At 35.1% G+C, this 15,440-nt stretch overlaps 1 long non-coding RNA gene across 1 annotated transcript in view; it reads right to left on the minus strand.

Annotated features, from left to right (window-relative positions):
* Nucleotides 1-14,217, minus strand: part of LOC127556795 (uncharacterized) — a 127,767-nt gene extending 113,550 nt beyond the window's left edge. The window contains exons 1-2 of the long non-coding RNA XR_007952508.1: nucleotides 14,146-14,217; nucleotides 6,040-6,091 (exon numbers count right to left, since the gene is read on the minus strand). This is a non-coding gene — a long non-coding RNA (uncharacterized LOC127556795). The remainder of the gene's footprint in view (nucleotides 1-6,039; nucleotides 6,092-14,145) is intronic.
* Between the last annotated feature and the right edge of the window lie 1,223 nt (nucleotides 14,218-15,440).

Below are 15,440 nucleotides of genomic sequence, written 5' to 3' on the forward strand. Positions count from 1 at the left end.
TCTCTCTAATCCAATGCCAAGCTCTTTGTTTCTACCTTGCTGAATGAGTATAAATGCTATTAGGACCCTCTGAATTTCAGGACCCTGAAGCAAAGCCCTGGGCACTCTGCCTAGCTATGCCTTTGTTCATCAGTCTTTGCCAAGGTTGTTTGCAGATGGATATCTCTGGGAGGAAAGGGAGGGAATGAGTTGTTTCCTTAAAGTATTGGATAGTGGTTATTAGGCACCAGCCAAAAGCCACTTTTTCTCAACAAGGCATTTCCTTTAATAAAGGATGAACAACATTTTGACTTACTCAAAAGTTTCATGGCTAATGAGTTTATGAAAATTCACTGGGGGTAGAGGTTTTCAAATTCAATCTGTGGTAAGTCTAGAATAAGCAGGTGGTCTTTCTACAGTAATTGCCTTCAAGAGCCTTAAGAAATGACTCAGAATTATCCATTGTATATTGTTGGAGAAATATAACAACCACCATATTCTGCCAGACCAAATATAAACTCCTGTCCAAACCTCAGATTTTCTAGCTGAAATTCCATGCCAAACCCTATTTCTTTGCTCTTTTAGGACAGCTGCTAAAGCTAATAATAAAAGGGATCTTTTAAAAATCTATATTAGGGCAACAGAAGGAGAAAAAGTGATAGGACCCCAGCTTGGAAGGAATAGGATTGTGATAATGGTCGCTGGAAAGAAGGAGCTCTTCAAATCCTATTTTGCTCCTGTTTTCTCAACTAAGGAGAATGAAATAAGGATTAGGAAGAATAAAACAGAAATACATTTAAGAAGTCATTTAAATGCCAAGACAAGTAAGAAGATAGCAAAAGGTGGTTGCTCTTAGGGAATTCAAAATGTCTATCCCAGACTTAATACATCCCACTTTTGTGGAATAACCTTTTAAAAGTATAATCTTTTAAAAATCACAGAGGGTGAAAGAAAGCTATCATAAAACAAAGAAACACCAATGTTCTCCCTATTTTGAAAAAAAAGGGAAAGAAGAAATTCTTCAAACTGAAAATAAATGATTTGACTTCAAGTCATTTTATAATGCTATATTAATAAATGAGTGGCTTTTGAACACTTAGAAAAAGAAACTGTAGTCACTATAAGCCAGTTCTGGTTTTGGAATAGACCTTAAAAATCATTTGGCCCATCTTCATCATTCATTTCAATAAATGATTACCTACTACATTTAAGTTTCTGTATTAGGCATTACTCCAGAGACTCTTACTGCTTTTTGTGTGTTCTGGACCCTCTTGGCAGTGTGGTGAAGCTCATAGACACCTTCTCAGAATCATATTTTAAATGCTTAAAATAAAATACACAAGATTATAAAAGAAAGTCAAAGTAAAAATATAAGTGTAATTTTTTGCTATGCAAATTCACAGAACCTCTGAAATTTATCCATGGATCTCAGCTTAAGAACCTCTGCATTGATGTAAAAATGAAAAATAAAATAGTACCTACTTTCAGAGAATTATGAGGGAAAAGTCCAAGACATGAATAAATATGCATCATCTCACATAAAATGTTACAGAGGGAAAGCAAAGAACCAACAAGGTCCTTTAAAGAACCTGGAAGAACAAGATGTTTTCAGCCAAATGATGAAGAAGGGCTTCTTTTAGGATGCATCTGAGCTAAATCTTCAGAAAAAGACAGACTTTAATACTCAAAAATCAGGAGGGCATTGCAGGGATGGTGAATGGCCTTTACAATAGCAAGGAGGCAAGAAGCAGCAGGATAACTAGGGGATGAAACTCTAAAAAAAATTTTTTTAATTAAGTCCAGTTTAGCTTCACTGAAGACTGAGCAAATTAAGGTTTTTAAAAAGGCATTTTGGAGGCAAATTGCAGAAGAACCTACATGTCAGGCTAAAAAAGCTCCATTCTATTCTAGAACCAATGGGGACTCACAGGACAGTAATGGGATAAATTTCACAGGCATACAACAATGAGATCAGAACAAGATTCTGTAGACTTTCATTTTGGTAGCGGGTCTAATACCTCTTCTCTTCCACATTTTCCTTCAGAGCCTCCTAAATACTGAGCTGCTCTAACAATACTTGTGTCACCCTCATTATCAGTTTGTACATCCCTGGAAAGTATATTGCCAAGGAAAGTGAACTTGTCCACACTATTCAAAACTTCTCCATTTGCCATGACCAGTGGTTCCATATATGAATGATGTTGTTTTGTCTGATGGAGTACCTGTGTTTTGAATATTAATTATTAGGCCAAAATTAACACAGGAGAAGAGAATCGATTCACACTTTCTTGCATTTCAGCTTCAGAGAACTGAATCCCTTGCATCTGAATTGCCTTAGGAAGGTTCTGAAGATCATCTGGCAGAAGAAGAAACCAGATGTTGAGGTCCTTTCTCAAACTAAACTGTTAAGCATTCACTAGTCTACTGCAGAGAGCACAACTCCACTGGCTACATTGTTCAAATACCAAACATTCACTTGCATAAAATTTTATGGAGAACTCACACATGGCAAGTGCTCACAAGAAGGTGAGAAAAAGCAATAAAAGAGCTCTCTCAAGGTCTCTCTCTTAAGAGCTTTAGAATTAATCGTATGTTGTAATGGACTGAAGCTGAGTAGATGCACTAAGGTCCCCAGCACATAAGGCTAATTAGCAATTGGACAATACTCTATTAATATATGCTTGGAGAAAGAATGGTCCTGCCCACTCTCTGTGCAAGTTTGATGTGTTGTATAAGGAGATTGCATAAAGGATTTGTGGGTGGGGTGTGAGAGCCAGAGGCACTGCTGGCAGGATTTGTGTGGTGATTGCTCTTACTTCGCAGTACCATTCCCCTTCACCACTGCAAAGAATAAAGATCAAGGATTTCCCCTTATCCTGACTTCCTGACTCTGGTGGATTTTAAAATACATGGTCATCACAGTATGGCACAATAGAAACTGGAACAGTACTGCCCACCATGGTACTCACTCATCAAAGAAGGTGTTGTGCTCTATGAGCAAAGGAGAATTGAATTGGTCCAGAAGAAATACAAGATGCACAAAGTTAGAGTATCTACCCTATATGTTCTTTTGGACTACTAGTGACTGATCTGTGGCAGAGCATTCTGAGGCCATATTGGTCTGATCAGCCACAGTCAGACATGTTGCAACTTGACTCTAACATACTGATATAATTTTTGGTCTTCTTCATGAATGAAGGATAACCACCACAACAGAGTCAAATGTTTGTATTAGTAAGATTATTTTAGTACCAGGACAAAATGTAGAGGGGAAAAAAACACGTCAGAGGTCAGGTGAAAATATATAGTATGAATATAACAAGTAACTAGCATGTTTAAAGTCCTTTAAGGTTTGCAAAGCTCTTTACAAATATCTCATTTTATCTTCATGATAATCCATTTTATAGATGAAGAAATTAAGACAAGGAAGTCATGACCGGTCTGAGATCACATAGCTAGAAACTGTCTGACACAGGATTTAAATTCAGGTCTTTCAGGCTCCAAGTCCACCCATCGTACCATCTAGTTGTCTCTGAGGGATGTTATCAACCTGACTGGTGTGTTTGAGAGTGATGAGAAAGAGAGAGAAAATAAGACTTGTTTCAAGATTGTGATTGGTAGAATAGTGATGCCATTCACAGAAATACAGAAGTTTGGAGGAAGAAGAATGTTGGAATCCTTACTAACTGCTAAGTAGTTAGAGTTGATCTAATCTTACAAAAAGATGTTTTGGGCAGAACCTGAAACAAGGTACTAAGTAGAACTACCCATAATCCCTCTCTCTGGAAGGAGCATAAATAGGCCAATGGGCCAGTCGGAGAGTTCTAGAGAGGAAGACGCTACAAGTCGAGATTTCACTGGAATGACATGAAGACTGGAGCTGGCTGGAGACTGAAGAAAGCAGAGACAGAGGCTGAAGGCCCAGACCTTTGGATTTAAAGACATTTGGAGAGAGCTCTTGGAACCAAGCAGAGAGATAGGCCTCTAAGCTAACCGGGCTATATTGGGATAATAAAAGATCTGAACTTTTATCACCTGGCTGCTTTTTGAGAAGAAAAAGATCACCACATTTTGGCGCCCTGAACGTGGGACAAACAGACCCCTCAGTGGATTTCAGTGGAAAAGCTCCGATCCTGATTCAAGTGGAAAAGCCTCTGATCCTGATCCAGTGGAAAAAACTTCAACCCAGAAATTAGGGTGAGTGCAACAAAGAAATTTTGTTAGAAGAGTTAAAGTAGAATTTCAGCTAAGATGGGACAGATATTTAGAAAACAGTCTGTTTCTGTTCAAGGAAAATGTTTAGAGAGCATTGTCAAAATTATGGAAAGCCAAGGTTTAATTATAAGTTTACAGCAAATCACTGAACTTTTACAAACTGTAAAGGACATATGTCCTTGTTTCTCTCTTGATAAGGAATTAGATCTAAATGAATGGAAATTGGTTGGAGAGGATCTTTGTCAATTCTATGATAAAAATGGGCCTAACTCAATAATTAATACATATAATGTAATACAATTGGCTATAAGAAGTTATTTAAGTGATAGAATGATGAAAAGGAAAGTACAGGAGGAAGTGCCAACTTTACTAGGTGAAAAGGAGGACAAATCAGATGAGAATGGAGTTAATTACAATTCTGAGTATGATATTTCACAGCAGGAGGAATTAGGTGATTCCAACATCTCCTTCTTTTCTTCATGTCATTCCAGTGAAATCTCGACTTGTAGCGTCTTCCTCTCTAGAACTCTCCGACTGGCCCATTGGCCTATTTATGCTCCTTCCAGAGAGAGGGATTATGGGTAGTTCTACTTAGTACCTTGTTTCAGGTTCTGCCCAAAACATCTTTTTGTAAGATTAGATCAACTCTAACTACTTAGCAGTTAGTAAGGATTCCAACAGAAGAAGGTTTAGGGAAGGTGATGAGTTCCATTTTGAGTATCAAGTGCTGCTGAGACATGTAAATGTTTTGTATAATGATTGGCTGAGATTGGATATCTAGAATTGGGAGTCATCTGCATCGAAGCTATAGTTGAATCTATAATTATATATAAGATCCCTAAGAGGGAGTATGGAAAGAAAAAAGTTAACTGAAAACAGACCTTTGAGGATATTGATGATGGGAGCAGAAGGATGACTGGGAAATCTGAGGTACACTTTGAATCTGCTGACTTACCTGGTTTCAACTCTATGAGTAAGATGTATGGTTCTGGGTACTCCCTCATTCTCTCTTCCCACTTTTCTGCTTCCTTTTGGGCTTTGTCTTCCCCCTCCCCATGGGATCATAAGCTATTTCAGGACAGAAACTGTCTTTCTTTTTAGTAATTGTATTCCCAGCACTTAACACAGTGCCTGACAGGGTGAACACTAAATAAATGTTTATTGAATTTGGATTAGATATAGATAGTAAGTGGAAGATCTGGCATTCAAACTCAATTCTTTGTATTCCAAATGCAACATTCATTCTACTCTGCCAAGGTGCTTCTCCTGTCTATAAAAATAATAATAATAATAATAATAACAATTTTTTTTCCTTCCAGCTTCTGCCAAAAACATTGTCCAATTTGTCAGCACAACCTCTGACTCATCCTTTCTCCTCAATGCTTTCTTGAAATAAATGTAATTACATCTAGCCATACATTTATACTTCTTTATTTTCTTTCTCTTATTTAGTTGCTAACTCCTTAAGGACTAGGATCTTGTTAGTCCTCCATTACTTATTCCCAAGCAATGAAAAACTGTTACATATGTTGGAATAACTAAATACATTACTGATGGGTTACTGTTATTATCTTTGGGCAAATAAATAACTGTGAAGAGTCTATTGTAAATTGCATCAGTGGCCTTAATGTTATTGCCAAGCAAAACATTGATATAACTGAAATTTGTGTTATTAACTAGTAGAAACAGGTCCCCAACTTTTGGACCTTACAAATGAATTTAATCCATTATTGCCTAGTCAATTCCCTATCAGAAGCCCAAGCTGCAAAAGTACAAACAGACTGATTTTTAGGAAATAACTAGTAAATGTCTTTTTCTGAAGGGTGGGTGTTAGTAAGAACTTACCAGAAACTCTCTGGAACATGATGAGTAATGCCAGTGAGAGAAAATCATTTTTCTGTAGAAGACATGAGATAAACATTACATCAGTAGATGAAGACTTTTGAAAGCTTATGCAAAGAATTGAAGCTTTCAGTTGATGGGGAGTAGAGACAAACATGGAAAGAGTGGTGCAGTTAAATAGAAATAAATTCAAGATAGAAGATCGTTGATTTAGAACTGTAGTCTCTAAGTAGGGTTTCTGAAACTCTGAAGGATCATAGTATGACCTCAGGGAAAACTGACAAGATCTACTGATTAGGAGTGTAGAAAGATGGATCATATTCCACTCCTTTTCCCACTAAAACCACTCCAAGAATTGTCTAACATAGCCATCTTTTACTGTCCAACATTAGGTCCATGCACATCTTCTTACTCAAATTCTGAACCAATTTGATTTAATAAAAATTTCAGTTCTGAATTCTCTCCCCCTTTCATCCTTCCAATCTTTTTTCTTTTTTTATATTTCTTCTTCTAATTCTTCTTTCTCCTTTTTTTTTCCTTCTTCTTCTCCTTCTAATTTCTTCTTTCTTCACAGAGTAAGGTGCTCTGGATGAGCAGGTATGGATGGGTTTCAATTTACATTGTAGATTTCACTATATTATCTTTCCTTTAAACCCCAACCCTTTCTTCAACTTACTTTGTACCATTCTCCAAGTTGTCCAAGTTCAAAACTTCTCTATGTCATCCTTGACATCACTTACACTCACCTCACATGGCCACAGTTGCCAAATATTATCACTTCTATATCTATAGTTTTTCCCAAATAAATCTCCTTTCCACTTATCCAGGTTCTCATTATCTATCCCCAGGACTATTGCAATTGTTTCCCATTTAGCCTTCCCATCTCAAGTCATTTCAATTGTTCTTCCACATACCTGCCAAAAGGATTTCCCTAAAGTTCAGATGTGACCATGACACTCCCTTTTCAAAAAACTTTTATGGTTCCCTATCACTTCTGGGATCACTTAAATTTATCTGACATTAAAGCCCTTCACATCCTGGCCCCAAGCTAATTTTCTAGACCTTCCTTTCTTACTCCCTTCCTGCATTCTACAATCTGGTTTTCCTGCCACTTCTCATGCTCATATACCAAAACAAACCAAAACAAAGCAAAACCTAACTAAAATGCACAAACAAAAATAGGAAACTTAAGGCATTATACCATCCATTAAGCACAAGAATGTAAAGGAAGACAAATGCATTTACAATGAAAACTTCCTGCTAGTTTGAAATTAGAAGCAATTCCCTTTTGTTATTGTTTTTAAATTGTGTGTAATGAATATCTGTATTCAGAGAAATGTGACTCCTGATATTATTGTTCTGTAAGAAATGACCAGCAGGATGAATACAGAGAGGCTTGGCGTTACATAAACTGATGCTAAGTGAAATGAGCAGAACCAGGAGATCATTATACACTTCAACAAAAATATTGTATGAGGACATATTTTGATGGAAGTGGATTTCTTTGACAAAGAGACCTAACTGAGTTTCGATTGATAAATGATGGACAGAAGCAGTTACACCCAAAGAAAAGAACACTGGGAAACGAATGTGAACTATCTGCATTTTTGTTTTTCTTCCCCGGGTTATTTTTACCTTCTGAATCCAATTCTCCCTGTGCAACAAGAGAACTGTTCAGTTCTGCAAACATATATTGTATCTAGGATATACTGCAACATATCTAACATATATAAGACTGCTTGCCATCTAGGGGAGGGGGTGGGAAGGAGGGGAAAAAATCGGAACAGAAACGAGTGCAAGGGATAATGTTGTAAAAAAATTACCCTGGCATGGATTCTGTCAATATAAAGTAATTATTAAATAAAATAAAATAAAATATTAAAAAAAAAAAGAAATGTGACTCCTGATGAAGTACCTTTCATGAGACAACTAGCTGATACAGTTGTTTTTGCCATTTTCGTGCTCTATACATTGCACCTAGTGGTGAATATCGTGGCTGGCCTGAAGTCAGGAAAACTCAACTTCTTGAGTTCAAATCTGGCCTCAGACACTAGCAGTGTGATGCTGGGCAAGTCATTTAACCTCAATTCCTCATCTCTAACATGAGCTGGAGAAGGGAATGGTAAACCATTTCTGGGTCTTTGCCAAAAAATAAATACACACACAGACACACACACACACACACACACACACACACACACAGACACACACGCCAATGGGGTCACAGAGAGTTGGATACGACTGAAAAACAATCACAAAGGTGATATAGTGGATAGAATATTGGATCTGACCCAAATTCAAATTCAGTAGCAGATACTTATTAGCTATGGGAATCTGGACAAGTCACACAAGCTTTATCTGTCTCAGTTTTCTTGTCTGTAAAATAGGAATAATTACAGCACCTACCTAATAGCAACAATTTCTAGGGTTGTTGCAACAACAAAAAAAGAGATGATATTTGTATAGGGCTATATAAATGTTCATTATTATTATGTTCATTGACCATTATAACCTATCATTTAATTGTTGTGTATCTTCCAATAAAAAGTTTTTTTAAAAAAATTCACTTCTTTGGCTATCATATTAATCAGATTAATTGAACAACTTATTACTAATAAATAATTATTATTTAAAGTCTTCACTAATTCCCAGGAGATACACAGGTATTTTTCTAAACTAATAAAATATAATTACCCACATTGCTCTCAAAAGAAAAATAAGAAGTTTAAAATCACTAGTTAATAAAATATTTTTGAATGTTAAACATTATTTCTTTAATCTTCTCTAATTTTATATTTATCATATCTTAGGCATGTGTTATTATTATCTTTATCTTATGGATGAGGGAACGGAGGCAGATAAAGGTTACATGACTTGTCCAGGGTCCCATGGCTATTGAATGTGTGAGGCTGAATTTGAACTCAGGTTTTCCTGGCTCCCAGTCCTATATTCTATTGTGCATCTTAGTTGCCTCATAAAAGCCTGTCAATAGGGCTCAGATTTCTCTGTGTATAGGCATTCACCACACACAATTTTAATTTCTATTTGATGTCTGCTTTAAATGTATATGATATGTTTGAATAACAGTACATTTGTATAATGTATGTTAAACAAATATCCATTTTTGTTGTTGAGTTTTTTTCACAATTGCTCAATAATTATTTACTAGTAAAGGTGAATGATCAAAATTTTTAGAGCTGGGTGGGATATTAGCGATCACTAGGTTCAATGTTCTCATTCTTCAGATATGGAAATAAACCTAGAGAAAAAAATGAGATTGCCCAAGATTAAAGAGGGAGCAAGAGATATTGCAGGAGTGGAAGCAACAGAATGTGGTTCCAGATTTTAGGAGGGGAAGGTAGAAGAGGAAGAACCCGAATCTGTACCATTCTTAAAAGGGTTCCCAGCTCCCTAACATTTTTTGGTAGAGTCAAGATTTGTACTGAATATATCTGACTCCAAATCCAGCATTTTGTCCAGGGAATAGCATTTTAAATGCTCTAAAATGGATAAGATTTTATCTTGAGAAGAATTGGACATGTTTAACCTATATTGAATTATTTACTGTCTAGGGGAGAAGGGAAGGGTAGAGGAAAGGGGAAACACAAAGTTTTGCAAGGGTGAATGTTGAAAACTATCTTTGCATGTATTTTGAAAAATTAAAAGCTATTATAAAAATTATGATAAAATGGGTAATATTTTGATAGACAAAGTTGGAAAGGGGAGTATTTTCTTTAGAGATATCAGAATGAGAAAGGTCAGATTCAGGAGATTGGGGATTGCCTACTGTTCATTCGCTGATCATGCTTGCAAAAATGTATATCAACTGGAAGTGAATTTCTTCGACAAAGAGATCTAACTCAGTTTCAATTGATCAAGGATGGACAGAAGCAGCTACACCCAAAGAAAGAACACTGGGAATGAATATAAACTGTTTGCATTTTTGTTTTTCTTTCCAGGTTATTTTTTATCTTCTGAATCCAATTCTTCCTGTGCAACAAGAGTACTTCGGTTCTGCACACATATATTGTATCTAGGATATACGGTGACATATTCAACATGTATAGGATTGCTTGCCATCAGGGGGAGGAGGTGAAGGGAGGGAGGGGAAAAGTCAGAACAGAAGTGAGTGCAAGGGATAATGTTGTAAAAAAAATTATCCAGGCATGGGTTCTGTCAATAAAAAGTTATAATAATAAAAAAATGTTTATCAACAAGGCTGTACAGCATAATAAACTGGAGTTCTTTTCACACTCTATAAGTCTCCCACCTCATTCATCTGGCCTCTGAGATCAAAGGGCTCATATGCTTTGAGCTCTTAAAGACCACTACAATAGCCATGGAAGGGTTCGAAAAGGATTTTGAAAACCAAGGATGAGAAGTAAAAGGAAAAAATGGGAAAAGAAATGAAAGTGGTGATAGAAAATAATGAAAAATAAGTCAACAGCTTGGTAAAAGAGACATAAAAAAAAAAAAACAGACTAAGATAAAAGTAAAGGAAGTACAAAAAGCCAATGAGGAGAAGAATGCCTTGAAAACCAAACAGGATTGATCCAATGGAAAATAGAGGAAAAATTCACTGAAGAAAAAAGCTCCTTTTAAAGTAGACTTGATAAAATGAAACAGGAGGTCCAAAAGCTCACTGAAGAAAATAATTATTTAAAAATTAAAAATGAACAAATGGAAGCTAATGACTTTATGAAAAAATCAAAGAATAATAAAAACAGAACCAAAAGAATGAAAAAATAGAAGATAATGTGAAATATCTAATTAGAAAAACAACTGACCTAGAAAATAGATTTAGGAGAGATAATTTCAAAATTATTGGACTATCTGAAAGTTATAATTAAAAAAAAGAGTCTAGACATCATCTTTTAAGAAATAATCAAGGAAAACTGCTCTGATTATCTAGAACTACAGGATAAAAAAGAAATTGAAAGACTATACTGATCACCTCCTAAAAGAAATCCCAAAATGAAAACTCCTAAAAATATTATAGTCAAATTCCAGAACTCCCAGGTTAAGGAGAAAATATTGCTAGCAGCCACAAAGAAGCAATTCAAATATCCTGGAGCTACATTCAAGATAATACCAAACTTAGCAACTTCTATATTAAAGAATCAGAGGGCACAAAATATGATATTCTGTAAAGTAAAGGAGGCTAGGATTTCAATCAAGAATCACCTACCAGCAAAACTGAGTATAATCCTTCAGGGGGAAAAATTGATATTCAATAAAATAGAAGACTTTCGAGCATTTCAATATCTTTTTTTATGAAAAAATTAGAACTGAATAGAAAATTTGACTTTCAAATATAAGACTCAAGAGAAGCATGAAATGGTAAATAGGAAAGGGAAATCATAAGGGGTTTAATAAAATTGAATTCCTTAAATTCCAATATGGGAAGGTGATACTTGTAACTCATAAGAACTTTCTCATTCTTGGGGTAGTTAAAAAGAATATTTACAGACAGAGGGCACAGGTTAGTTGAATATGAAGGGATGATATATTTAAAAAATTAAAGGCTGAAAGAGGAATGCAGTTGGAGAAAGGGAAAGGGGGAGGTTGAATGGGAGTAAATTATCTGACATAAAAAGAGACAAGAAAAAGCTTTCACAATAGAGAGGACGATAAGGGAAATGGAAAGGAGGGAGTAAACCTTACTCTCAGCAGAATTAGTTCAAAAAGGGAATAACAAGCATACTTAATTGGGTATAAAAATCTATCCTCCCTTACAGAAAAGTAGGAAGAGAAAGGGATAAAAGAAGGTCTGGGGTGATAAAAAGGAAGGAGATGGTGGTCGGAATCAAAACATTTTTGTGAAGAGACAAGATGAAACAAAAGGGAGAATTGAGCAAATGACATTGTGGAATAAGATAGCAGGAAATACAGTTAGCAATAGTAACTGAAAAAAAAAATTGAGGTAAGTTTCTGTGAAAAAAAAAAAAACCTCATTTCTCAATTTGAGAGAACTGAGCCAAATTTATAAACTAAGAGCCATTCCCAATTGATAAATCAGCCAAAAAAAAATTATGAATCCTTTTCAGATGAAGTAATCAAACATCTATAGCTATGAAGAAATGCTCTATATCACAATTGATTTTAGTAATGCAAATTAAAACAATTCTGAGGTACTACCTCATATCTATTAGACTGGCTAATAGGACTGAAAAAGGAAATAACAAATGTTGGAGGGGATGTGGGAAAATGAGACATTAATACATCATTGGCTGAGTTGTGAATGAATTCAAGCATTCTGTAGAGCAATTTAGAACTATGTCCAAAGGATTGTAAAACCATCCATTTGCTTTAACTTAGAGTATCACTACTAGGTCTGTAACCAAGAAGAGATTAAAAACAAAAAGGAAAAGGACTTATATGTACACAAATATTTATAGCAGCTTTTTTTTTCCTGATGAAAAGAATTGGAGATTGAGGGGATATACATCAATTGAGGAATGGCTGAACAAATTGTAGTATGTGATCGTAATGGAATATTGTGCTATAAGAAAAGATGAGCAGTATGCTCTCAGAAAAACCATGAAAGACATATGAAATGATGCAAAGTGAAATGTACTTTGTACAAAGTAAATGCAATACTGTAAGATTGTCAATTGTGAATGACAACTATTTTCAGCAATAAAATGATTTAAGACAATTCTGAAGGAATTTATGATGAAAAATCCTATTCATCTCCAGAGAAAGAATTAATGGTGTCTGAATATAGAATGAAGCATGATATTTTTAAGCTTTCTTTATTTTTCTTGAGTTTTTTGGAGGTGTCTATGTTTTCTTTCACAACATGACTAATATGAAAATATGCTTTGCATGACTACACATGCATAATCTTTATAAAATCACTTGCCTTTTCAATCAGAGGAACAGAAAGGGATGAAGGGAGAGAATTTGGAACTCAAAGTTTTAAAAATGAATATTAAAAATTGCTTTTACAGAGTTAATTACACTACCTATGCTCATTAACCTAACAATATCATTACTAAGTGATAATTATTTTTTAAAAAGGAAAAGCTTTTTCCTTTTCATAGCAGCTCCTTTTGTAGTGTCAAATAATTGAAAATTGCGGGAATGCTCATTAATTGGGAAATGGCTGAACAAGTTGTGGTATATGATTGTGATGGAATGCTACAGTGTTATAAGAAATGATAAACTCAATGATTTTAGAAAAACATAGAAGGACTTGCATAAAATAAGATAGAGTGAATAAGCAGAACCAAGAGAACATTGTATGTAGTTAAAGCAATATTGTTTTAAGAATGACTTTGAGCAATTTAGTTATTTAGTTAGTTATAAATATCTAAATTAATATAAAGGATATATGAAGAGTGGACACATGCAGAAAGATGCTATCTGCTTTCATAGAAAGAAGTGATAAATAGAAGGATGTAAAGAGGAGAAAAAGAAATTTACATGATAATTTTGTTGTATGTTTGAAATGAATAACAAGTTGTATATAATAGATTTGCAATTTCACATGCAATCATCTTTTTTATTTTAATGTTATGAAAATGCTTGTTTTATTCCATAAATTAAAAATAAAATTAATTTGTTTTTACTAATAATGTTAAAGGTTTATGTATTTAGCATGTTTCTCACTTTAGAAATGCTGATAAACCACAATTTTTTTTTCTAGGTCAGAGCATCAGTTTCCCTGTGTTTCTCCTAATCTATGGTTTTGTTTTATCACTATAAATGTTAAATAACAGTAGGGCTCTGTTCCTTCAATAATTAAGCCAAAACTTTTAAACTGAGCTGGGAAAGGAAAGATTACAACCATACAAAGCTTGCCTTGAATTGGCTTCCAATTTTACTCCCTACTTGGAGTGCAATACTAGGGAATCATCCTTTTTGTTTCTTGTCCAGCAATATATGAGAGGCCATAGATGATTCTGCTTTCCCTCCTGGTGGTTCTAAGAGGTTTGAGAGTTAGAACTGGTTAATGGAGGTGGGGAAGATGTTGTGTATGTTGTGTATGGAGTGTGGAAAGGGGATTTAAAGGGAAGCTTTTTGGAACACTCTGACTGCTGATAGAAACTGATTCTCCTTCACACTTTGAGTTTCACATAGCCAAAGATGAGATTTGGGGCTCACCTTTTTGTGCCAGAGTTTCTGCTTCAAATATGGTGGCTCTTGACATTTGAGTTTGGTTTCTTCAAGTGGTACCTAAATTCAGAGATTCAGAGATTTATTTGTTGATGCTTTGGCTCCCCTCACCACCCAATATTTCCTAGTCACTGTTTTCCTGCAAATTTTGGAACTCACATGGAATTATATGACTTTGTTGATCTTTAATACTCTTTTATAAGGAAGTATAGACAAGTGGCTCTGTAAGGAGGCAAACAGAGAAAGTGGTCTTTACTAAGAGAAAAGGCAAAGTGAAAAGCAATCTAGAATGAAGCAAGCTGAGAAGTTTGGTCTCAGGTAGCCTAAGAAACAGGTAGAGAAAGTATATTGCCACAATGAACTCCTTTCCTAGTTCTGAGCCTCATTTTTTCAACAACTTTTTCTAGACTGGAGCTGAATAATTTCAGGATTGAAATCATAGAATTTTAGATAGAACTGGTAAGATCTTAGAGATCATCTAGTCCTTTTGTTCTTAACCTTAATCTATAATGGCTGTGCTCTCCTCAGGACTATTTTTTGTCCTTCATTCTCAAAAAGACTGATGACATCTGCAGAGCGATATCTTATTTTGCAAGTGAATTGCATTTAAGTGTGGCAGAAGTGTATAAAGATGTCAGTCTCTCTCTCTCTTCCAGATTCATTGGAACTATTTTTATAGGTCAAAATGAATGGTGATGGTTCCTGATGTAGTGGGAAATCTTGGTCTTTCTAAACTAAGGTCTTTCCTAGGTTTCAATTTGTCTGAGGCAACTTATTCAGTAAGTAAAGACTAAGTAAGAAGTGAAGCAAAAGAAGAGGCAAAAAAAAAAATTAAGCTTCAGAAAAGAAACAATCTGGGAGGGGAAAGACTGTCAGAGTTTTCAATGAGGACAAAGACAAAGTAGGAAGAATGAGACAATCAAAGAAGAGTTAAAATCATAAAATATGAAAACTGCAAGGGATTTTAGAAGTCATTCAGTCCAGAAGAGGAAACTGAGGTTAAACAGCAGCTAGATGATGTTGTGGATGGGGTGCTGGTCTTGAAGTCAAGAAAACCTATAAAAAAATATTAGTTGTGCAACTCTAAGTCATGGACTCCATTGTCAAGAGTCTGGTTAAATCTACAGAGTCCTTCTTGGAATAACACTTTTAAATGTCCAAAGTAAAATACATAGGATTACAAAGGAAATCAGTTATAATGAAATATACTTGCCAAGTGTATTTCAAGTCACTTATCAAAAAAAAAACTTTTTAAATTCATTGACCCCAGGTTAAAAACTATT

The sequence above is a fragment of the Antechinus flavipes genome, chromosome 1, assembly GCF_016432865.1.
Source record: "Antechinus flavipes isolate AdamAnt ecotype Samford, QLD, Australia chromosome 1, AdamAnt_v2, whole genome shotgun sequence".
Taxonomy (NCBI): Eukaryota; Metazoa; Chordata; class Mammalia; order Dasyuromorphia; family Dasyuridae; genus Antechinus; species Antechinus flavipes.